Here is an 11,538-nt window from a genome sequence, read left to right as displayed (position 1 = left end):
TCAAGGACACTTATACCTGTATATGCTATTAAAGTCTTTGTAATTCAAGAACTGAGCTATATACAAGGGAATGATCTATCGCTTGAAGGACTGGTAGATAGAATCACTACTTTTGAGCTATCTAACTTTGATAATTACAAACCTAAGAGTATTGAATCTGCTTTCAATGCTAAAGCGTTATTGAAGGAACCTAATGAGAAGAAGAAAAAGAAAAAGAAAAAATATGTATCCATTAACAATGATATAGATGAGGAGGACATTAAAAAACTCAAAGAACTACTAGCACAAAGATTCCACATAGGTAAAGGAAAGTTCAAAGGTAAGTTACCTATCATTTGTTTCAATTGCAATGAAGTTGGTCATATTGCTGCTAGATGTCCAAAAAATAAAAATTAAAAAGGTGGTGACAGATACAAGAATAGAAGAGATGAAGAAAAGGACTACAAAGAAAAAGGAAAAAAGTCATGCTACATTGCTAAAGAAAAAACATCAAATGAATATGATTATGAAGTAGTATATGTTGCAATGAAGGACAAATTTGATGAAGATGAGGAAACTGCACTTGTAACTTGTGTGAAAAGGAATGATAGATGAATCATTGATAGTAGATGTTCACATCACATGAATGGAGACAAAAGTAAGTTCATTACCTTGAATTTTTATGATGGAAATAGTGTAAGATTTGGTAATGATGCACCGTGTTTGATAAAAGGAAAAATGTTCTATCAAACTCACAGATAAGATTTTATGTGACAATGCTTACTATGTTGAAGGACTTAACTATAATTTGTTGAGTGTATCACAAATAAATATTTTTGGATGTAAGGTTGAGTTTGAAAATAAGGTTGCTAAGATATATGATGCAAATGGGAAGCTGATTGGAAAAGGTGATCAAACTAGAAGTAATTTTTTCTATCTTGACATAGAGGATGCTACTTGTCTTGTTGTAAAGTTTGACAATGTATGGCTATGGCACAAGAGGTCATGTCATGTTAATTTTGATAACTTGGTTAGTATCAGTAACATGAATAAAGTTAGAGGTTTACCTAAGTTAAAGAAGCTTGATATGTAATGTGCAAACAATGTTAGGAAAAATGACAAAGTCAAGTTTTAAGAGCAAAACTTACACCTCACTAGAAATTGTTCATATCGATTTGTGTGGACTAATTGATGTGCAAAGTTACAAAAGAGATAAGAACACTATGTTGTTTGTTGAAGATTATTTTAGAATGATGAAATTTATGTTTCTAAAAAAGAAATTTGATGCCTTACAAATGGTTAAGTGGTACCTGAAAAGAATTGAAAAGAAAACAAGTAAAAATATGAAGTGTTCAAGATCTGACAGAGGAGGATAATTCACATTAAATGAATTTGAGATGTCTATACTAATAGGGGAATCAAAAGATAGACATCTCTACCTAGAACCCTTCCACAAAATGGAATTCCTAAAAGGAGGAATAGATCTATAATGGACTGTGCTAGAACACTCATGATGAAAAATAATGTTGCTTTGAAATACTAGAGAGAAGCTCTAAGTACAACTGTCTATACCTTGAACCATGTACAAGTCAAGAAAGGTACTCATTCAACACCTTTTGAATTATGGTATGGATACTCACCAAATGTAAAATATTTTAAGGTTTTTGAAAGCAAATGTTACATTCTTAAGGATTTTAGGAATTGTAAACTTGATGTAAAAAGTGAAGAGGGCATATTCTTAGGCTATTCCTCAAGAAGTAAAGCTTATAAGTGTTTGGATACTAACACTAACAAAGTTGTGGAAAGTACAAATGTAAACTTTGATGAATACACAGGAGTATATGAGGTTGAACTTGTGAAAGAACTAGAAGAATACAAATCATTTGTATACTCTTATGAAGGTATGCCTGTTGAAGAAGATGTTACAAATCAAGCTACAAATTAACAACAAATTTTAGTGACTACCAAGTAACATACTATGAATGTCGAGATGCATTTAGGAACTAAGCCACATTTAGATGCCGAGCTACATAATAAAATTGAAGCACATTCTAATGCTAAGATTGATGGAAATGCTAAGTTACCTGACAGAGATGCACACAGTGACTCTAAAGATGAAAGAAAAAGTGAAGAAGCAATAACTAAACCAAGATTGTCCAAATATGTAAAGAAACATCATCCTACTATACAAATCATTGGAGATAAAGATGCTAGACCAATGATAAGAAATAGATTGAGAAATGATACATGTTTGTTAAGCATGAAGGAACCCAAATCAGTGAAAGATGCATTAGAAGATATAGAATGGAGAAATGTCATGGAAGAAGAGATTGAACAAATTAAGAAAAAAAAAACATGGAATCTAATTCCTAGACTAGAAGATAAAAATGTGATTGGCACCAAGTGGGTATTTAAAAACAAGCTAGATGAAAATGGTGAAATCACAAGGAATAAAACAAGACTAGTTTATAAGGGATATGCACAAGAAGAAGGAATTGACTATGCAGAAATATTTTCCCTTATTGCTAGATTGGAAGGAGTAAGAACTCTACTTGCTTATTCCATATACAAAGGTTTCAAATTTTATCAAATGGATGTTAAATCTGCATTTCTAAATGGAATATTAGAGGAAGAAGTTTACATAGAATGACCAAAAGGTTTTGTTGATGATAATAATAAGAACATGGTATCAAAATTACACAAAGCTCTATATGGTCTGAAACAAGCACCAAAAGCATGGTATGAGAGACTTCATAAGTATCTTGTGAAGATTGGATTTGAAAGGACTAACGATAACAATAATTTATACATAAAGACAAAGAAAGACAATGGTATTTTGTTATTTGATATTTTTGTTGATGATATCATATTTGGAGGTCATGATGCTTTATGTAAGGATTTTGCAAATTAGATGAAGCTAGAATGAAATGTCTATGTTTGGATTCTATGTTTGGAGAAATTAAATTCTTTGTGGATTTGCAAGTATATCAGATGAAATATGGTATATAAATCACTCAGTCAAAGTATGTCAAGGAAATACATAAAACTTTTGGATTGTAGGAATCCAAACCAGTAAGTACATCTATGGTGATAGGACTGAAGTTGTCAAAGAATGATGATTCAGCTAAAGTAGATTCAACACTGTATAGGTCTATGATTGGAGAATCACAATATGAGGTACATAGCAAACTTGACATTGCATTATCTATATAGGGGTAGTTGTAAGATTCTCTGCAAATCCTAAGGAGAATCATTTAATGGCTATGAAGAAAATAATGAGATATCTAAAAGGAACATAAGGGTTTGGTCTATACTATATGAAGAATGAGAAATTTGAATTAAGAGCCTGTATTGATGCTGATTGGGCTAGAAACATTGATGACAGAAAAAGCACCACTGGAGAAGCATTTTTCTTAGGCAAGAAAATAATTACATAGACTAGTAAGAAACAAAACTACACCTCACAATCTATTGCTAAAGCTGAATATGTTGCTACTACTATAAATTGCACAAACATTGTATGGATAAAATAGCTACTCAAAGGAATGGAGGAAGAGATCATAGAACCAACAATACTTTATTGTGCCAATACAAGTGCTATCAATATATCAAAGAATCTTGTGATGCACACAAAGACTAAGCACAGTTCAATCAAGTATCATTATTTGAGAGAGTTAGTTCATGATAAAGAGGTGAAGATAGAATATGTTTACACAAAAGAGAAAATTTTGGATATCTTCACAAAAGCATTACCTAAGGATGCTCATGAGTATCTAAGAGGTAAACTAGGGGTAATACCCCTATCAAAGGCTATCTAAGTAACAAGAGGAGTGCATGGCATAAAAAAAGATGATAGTCATATGTTTCAAATTGATGCAGAGGATCTTACTTTAAGAGCTACTTAAAGTAAATCAAAGAGCTAAAATCTTAAATTAGTCACAAGAAAGGTGACAGAGGGAAAAACTAAAATGAAAAATCTTGTATGTGCATGTTAAGATGAAATTTTTTGTTGGCATAAGTCTTTGGCATTGTTGTCAAAGAGGGAGATATAATTACTAATGAAGTCAAGACCAAGCCAATATAGAGAAATTTATTGATTAGAAGAAAACACAGATATGATGAGGGAGATAGTAATGTGAAAGAAAGAGGGAGAAATCCTAAATGTCCACCTAGTAAGAGGGAGATATAAGATGAAACTCAGAGGGAATTATAAAGAGTTTTATAACCTATTCAAAATATGGAAGTTTCTAATAGAGGGAGAGCTTTCAATACAAGGAATTATTTTCTTGTTGGTATTGGTATTGTCATACTGTTTTAGTCTAGTTAGTTTGGTTGAACAAGGTGTTTACCATTTGGTTGATCAGTTTGATTTGACATCAATGCCAAAGAGGTAGATTCTTGAGAATGGATTGAAGAAGCTAATCAAAGAGGGAGATTATAGAGGGAGATTGTTGAGAACATACAAGTATGCTTCAATCATTGTTTTATCACTGATGTCAAACTTGCTATTTGCTGGTAAGGCAACTGGTTATATGATTTAAGTACTATCACTTAGATTATTGATGAAAAGGATTTGATGAAAAGATGTAACAATAGCACCTAGAGGAAAGGTTAACTTATGATTATGTAAATAAGTACAAGAATCAATTAAAATAGTGATGACATGATGTATTGATAATCTACTTAAGGTTACAAAGGCTATTTACACTAAGAAAATTTAAAAGAACAAGTTACATAAATTTTGTCTTCCAGGCTTGACCGAGTGGATAGTAGGTGCTGAGCAAAGTCAGTGCAAGTTGAGCAGAAAATTGGTTGAAGCTGAGTAAAATTTCATTCTAGTATCTACTGAGCATAATAGTGGATGCCAAGTAAAGTTTAGTTGATGTCAAGCACCAGTAAACTTTAGTTTGTGTTGAGTAATTTCATAATGGATGCTGAGCAACTTAGTATGTGCTAAGCATTAGAAGCAAGATAAGGCTGAGCTGCTACATTATTTAAAAGATCATGAATTTAATATATCTGAGCTGACAAGTTTGTTTTTTTAGATTATGTGAACTAGGTGGAAGATAAGGATGATGAGCTGGTGGCACAAACTTTAAGATAAACCATTTTTATGCAAATTCAAAGAAGATTCAAACAAAATTTCCTAAGATAGAGATGGAATGTGGGATAGATTCATTGTATCCTACCTAATCTATCCTAAACCTAAATTGGACGATGGAAAATGAACAAAAAAATTCTTAATATCCTATTTATAGGAATGGTTGGTCATGATGCAAAGAGAGTTATGTGTGAGAATCTAAATAAGACAAGGAGTCAAGGGCTCTACTTCATTGAGTGACCTAAGATAAGAGTCTGCATTGGCATGCTAAGAAAGGAGGCTTAAGGAGATAAATGCTTAAGGGATGAACAAGCTATTAGAGCTAAAAAGTATGAAGGCCAAGAAGAATTGATGACTAAACAATGATTTGTAATCTATAAATAAAGTTGTAAGTTGTATCAAATCAAGCCTTATTGTTACTCTCTAACAATTGTATCAGTCTAGGGTAAATCCTTTGGATTAAGGTTGACCTAACAATCATTTGTAAATCGTTTAACTAGGTAACATTCCAAGTGAATGGTCTAACGTCCTCTAATAAGGCTCACTCCTAATAGGGTGATTGAAATCCTTTATTAGGATCACATTTAATAGTGTAGGGTTAGCCTTTCATAGGGCATCACTTCAGAAGAATGAAAAAGGAGTAGCATGTTACTAATGGTTTTTCCCAAATTGAGTTTCCATGTAAATCATTGTGTCAAGTGTGCTGATGAATTTGTCATGTTTCATGTTTATATTTTTACAAGTTGATTTGATAGTAAGCTACAAGTTTTAAGTGATCACATAATCTTATGGATGCATGCATGATGAATAATGTTTTATGGGTTCACCAAGCTATGAAAAGTTTTAGTTATACATCTATACCTTGGATAACTGATTCACCCCCCTCTGTTATTCTAAAGTATTCCAATAGAAATAAGGAATACAAAGACAAAGGTAAGAAATCCTATTACTCGAGTGAAGAAGAAACTAATAATGAGTCTGATAGTCATGATGAAAAAGTTGTCTATGTTGCTATGAAAGGAGATTTTGATGAAGATGAGAAAATTGAATTAATTTCATATGTGATTGAAGAAGATAGGTGGATAGTTTTTGTTCATATCACATGGAAAAAAAAATTCTTTTTGAAGATTTTGGAGTGGAACAAAGCATGCTTTTTGGATATCTTCTAGGAGAAATCTTGACTCGAGAATGAATTCATGTAGCTAAACGAATTGGTTAGCAAGAATGGTATGAGAAGAAAGGAGTATGAGATGGAAAGGAGACTAAAGGAAGAGATGGCTAAAGTCTTTAAAAATGAGGAATTATATTGGTAGGAAAAAAAAAGGGAATTTTGGTTGGGGGACACTTTTTCCAACAAAAAATTGTTTCACTCCTTTGTCTGGGTGCATAGGGCATCCAATAAGATTGATTTTTTTTTTTGTATAATACTGGTAACTTGGTTGGGGTATTTTAGGATATTGGAAAGGAAGATGTTTCCTTTTTTCAAAAATCACTTGGAGGAGAGCAAGGAGTAACGAATGATGGAGGCATTTTGGATGACATAGCCAAACTTGCCAACAATAAGGATAATTTCATGCTATACAGGCAAATCACCATAGAGGAATTTAAATATGTGATGTTTCAAATCCACCCTAATAAGTCCTATGGCCCATATGGGTTCACAACCATTTTTTTAGAACTATAGGCATTTCTTAGGATCAAAATCTAGTAGTTGGTTGGAGATTTTCATAAGTCTAAGTGGTATGTTAAAGATATTAATAACACCATGATTTCTTTAATTCCTAAAAATCATGATTTCCTCTCCTTTAATGATAAATTTCCAATCACTCTATATAACACCATCTATAAAATCATTTCCAAAGTTTTATCAAAAAAACTAAAGTAGATCTTGGAGAAGATCATCACAAAGGAGAAAAGAGGATTCATGCCAAGCACATACATTTTTTATGGAATCATTCTTACTGAGAAACTAGAAACTCATTAAAGGTTGAAAATAAATTTGATATGATTATTAAAATGGATATTTTAAAGGTCCATTATAAGGTTTCTTGGTAATTATTGGATGGAGTTATGCATAGAATGGGACTTTGTGATCACTAGTGGAAACTCAATAAATTTTGTATATATTTAGTTAGATTTTATGTCTCTATTAATGGAGGCCAATGTAGTTTCTTCAATTCTTCTAATTGTATTTAAAGAGACCCTATATCTCCATTCAATTTTTTATTATGGCTGAGGCATTGTGATATGTGATCAAGAGCCACTCTCAGAAGTTGGAATGGAATGAAATAACTATGAAAAACAACTACGAGGCCGTCACCCATATCAAGTTGGTCAATGATACAAGACTATTTGGAGATCCCACCCCTCACAGTGACAATTATATTAGGGATACCTTGGTACAATATGAAAGCCAATCATGGTAGAAAATAAATAAAGAAAAATCTCAAATTGTTTTTATAAACAGTGAAAAGGTTGTATTAAGGAAAATTGCCAATATATTACATTTCACTATCAAAGAGCTACTAGCTAAAATTTTGGGAGTGTGGATTTTTTGTAGTATTAATGCAACCAAATATTGGAAGGAGGTTATGGAGTGGATTGGAAAAAAAGCTATATCATGGACCATAAATAGCTCACCTTACCTAGTTGCATTACGCTGGCTAAATTAGATCTCTTTATTGTTCCTATCTACAATATGTCATGGATGGAGCTAATAAACAAGGTAGAGAAAGACATGGAGAGAACCCTTAAAATTTTATTGTGGGAAGGACCAAAGGAGGTAAAAAAAAAACCCATTTAATTAACTAGGAAATTATGTAAACACTTGTAAGGAGGCTGGTGAGGCTGGAATTTAGAATATGGCCCTAGGGGTGAAACTCATTTGGGAGATGTACTCATGGTCCCATAAAAAATAGTGACAAGTCATGCAGTCTAAATATTTGGATCGTAATGATAAAAAATAAATCCTTATAGGCCCTAGATAGTTTGGCATCTCTATGAATTAGTAGTTTATGAACTCTTACAAACACCTTATCAACAATCATCTTACATGAAAGATTGGAAATACACCATATCATTAATCATCTATGTGGAATATTGGAAATGGAATGTTTATTTTTGTAGGGATTCTTTAGATAGTTATGGAAGCTTTGTTGAAATTCTTCAAATATATGATTGCATTCCCCAATTAACTAAAACCTCTGAATCTAAAGTTAGTGACTATGTGCTTCCGAATGAGTCAAATTTAGGTGGTGAAGATAAATGGATGGAACTAACAAAACTACCTTTATCCTAGGATATAATTGTACTACTAAGTAATTAGTTGTGTAAAAGATCTTGTAGAATTAATAAAAAAATGGATGCTATTGTGTAGAGTGGAGCCAAAAGAAGAGCATATTTAGCTAAACTCAGTTATGCCATTTATGATGCAAGAGAATCTATCAAAAAGTAATAAAAAGAGGCTCTATGAGAATGAAATTTATTATCATTATTTTTAAAATATATTTTGAATCCATTTGAGTCAATATGTAAGGCTAAACAAGGCCATTTGTAATAGATTTTCCAAGTTGTCTAGTATGGTCACATTATGTAAATAAAACTGTGGAAGGGTAAAATGTCACAAAATGTCATATATAGGATATTTTGATTTCTTAGTAGGGGTTCTATAAAGTTTCAAGGTCATTTATGGGAAAATGCAAAAGTTTTCAAATATGCAATAAAATATTGGCATAAAAAGTTGACAATATGTAAAGTTGATGTAAGAGGAAAGTCAAGTCATTGGAGGTAGATGATAGGTTAAAGAAATTGAAAAGATATTCAAATGTCATTTACTAGTCATCATTTTTAGAAGGTAAAGGCTGGAGAAGCTGGAAGAAGATGTGAAATAAAGAGAAGTTTATTTTTGTGAGTATTATGATAAATTTTTGAGTTATCTTTTTAGAAAGGAGATTGTTGTTTGTGTTCGTAAAAACACATATGAATAGCTATAAATATGAAACATATATTTTTGGAAATTTACTTGAGTTATATTTCTTTTGATTTTGGTTTTATCAAATTTAACCATGATTTGAGAAAGCTATGATCATTTTAGTGAAGACTGGTTCAAATATGATCTTTATGTAAACAATTTTGGGAAAAGATTAATAACTTTTATTATACTAATTGGATTGAGCTATAATTTGGAAAACCATGTTTGACTCACTAATATTAAATATCACAAAAGGAATTATTAATATATATTCATTTTCAAAATTTATCAATATATATGTAAGGTAGTTTGATGTTGTTACAACTTATTAATTTGGTTGAAAATATCCATTATTGAAGCTTCTTGAGTTTTAATCCCAAAAGATATGCTTAAAAGGTGTACCTCTACATAATTTTTGGTATCAAGGGTCAAAAAAAGGTTTGGGCAAAGGTGAGTTGTGAATTTGTGTGGGTTGTGACAGGTTGAATAGAGAACCTATAAAGTGGCCAAAATACTAGGTTGAGTGGAGCGAACCTAGAAAAGAGAAAATGGTCACACGAGGAGATTTATCTCATGATAAGAGGATACTATTGGATGCATGGGTCTCATGTTGGGATTTCTAGAAAAAATAAGAAGGAAGAGATATAAAAAGAGAGAAAGAGAAAAAAAGAGAAAAGAGAAGAGTAAGCTCGAATGAAACAAGAGATAGAAGAGAAAATAAGATTTCTAATGAGGGAACTTAAAAAAGGGGAAGAAAATTTAGAGAGACTAAAAGAGAAATTCAACAAAAATATGGACAAGGAAAATAGTGATTTGGATCAACCATCCATTGAGGATAAAAAATTATGTGAAGATGGAATAAAGAACCCAGTTAGCAACAAAGAGAAGAGTTGTCCATTGGAAGGGAAAAGTGAACAAATTGTTGCTAATATAAAAAGTTTGTATAAAATAGTTGTTGATGAACCTTGTGTTGAATATATTATTGAAGTTATAAATGTGATGGAAGTGAAAGTTGCTAATGATCCTTATGATGAAAAGGATCATAAAGATGGGAAATAAATGGATGTGATGGAACCATAAGATGGAATTTGATGTTAAGTAAGAAAGTGGCATGGCCTATCAAAAGGCTAATAGTTGCAACAAGCAAGAAGACTCATGATGAATCCAAGAGGATAGAGAAGGCTCAAATAGTGCTGAATTTGTTTCCAAGAATGGAGATATTGCAACATAAAGACATTGAATGCAAAGGTTCATATAGTGAACCAAATTGATGAATTGATATATGACGAGGTCCCATTTATTTTTTATAATCCATTTATTATAGGTTTGTAGGAGTTCTACTTGGATACTTATGTGAAACATGTTTATGAGGACATACAAATTGATGACTTGAATACTTCGCAAGAGTACAAGAAATAATACCAATGAATTAGAAGACAAAAAAGAGGAAGGATAATATAAGGGAATTGGAATTTTTTATTCCCCAAGAGTGTGATGCATGAGCATCTATCAAAAGGGCACAACAAGAGGCTCCATAAAGGATGAAATAGTTTATTATGATTTTTTAAATATAATTTGAATCCATTTGAGCAATATGTAAGGCTAAACAAAGGCATTTGTAATAGATTTTCCAAGCCGTCTAGTATGGTCAAATTATGTAAATAAATCCATGGAAGGGTAAAATGTCATAAAATTTCATGTATAGGCTATTTTGATATCTTAGTAGGGGTTTTGTAAATTTTCAAGATCATTTATGGGAAAATGCAAAAGTTTTCAAATATGTAATAAAATATTGTCATAAAAAGTTGACAATATGTAAAGTTGATGTAAAGAGGAAGGTCAAGAGTCATAGGAGGTAGAAAATAGTTTAACAGAATTGAAAAGGCATTAAAATTTCATGTATTCATTGTTATTTTCAAAAGGTAATGATTGTAGAAGTTGAAAGAAGATGTGAAATAAAGAGAAGTTTATTTTTTTGAGTTTTTGATGCAGGAGCATCCAGAGATATAAGGGCAATCCTATGTCACCCAAAAAAATGTACCTAGACATAGTTTCTATTTCATGTGTTTTAATTTTTTGATACCCATTTGGATCAAATAAAGGTTCCAACTCTCACAGTTACACTATCAATGTTTTGGGTTAGAGTATCTAAGCACCTTGGGATACATGTAAATGTCAAAAAAATAGGACTATGTAATCGAGCCATAATTATGGTGAATCAGAAGGTGTAAATTAGAGGGAGTATTAAAATTGTAATTTAGAACATTCCAGAAAAAGAATTAGGTCAAAAGGCTGCACGGTTTGAAAGTTATTGTAATTTTTCAATTTTTGGAGACCTCCTAAGAATGCTTCAAATTTAGGTTCGAGGCATTAAATGACTCGTACAGGGCCAAAAAATGGGGGATGAGTGAAGCTGGTTCATAGGGCTATAGAGAACTTTGAGAGCTTTCCAAAAATGTAAACGATTTGTCGATCGAAGCTACAGTCC

The sequence above is a fragment of the Cupressus sempervirens genome, chromosome 8 (assembly GCF_028749045.1).
Source record: "Cupressus sempervirens isolate cs-2001-9-10 chromosome 8, ASM2874904v1, whole genome shotgun sequence".
Taxonomy (NCBI): Eukaryota; Viridiplantae; Streptophyta; class Pinopsida; order Cupressales; family Cupressaceae; genus Cupressus; species Cupressus sempervirens.
This window is presented reverse-complemented; position numbering follows the sequence as displayed.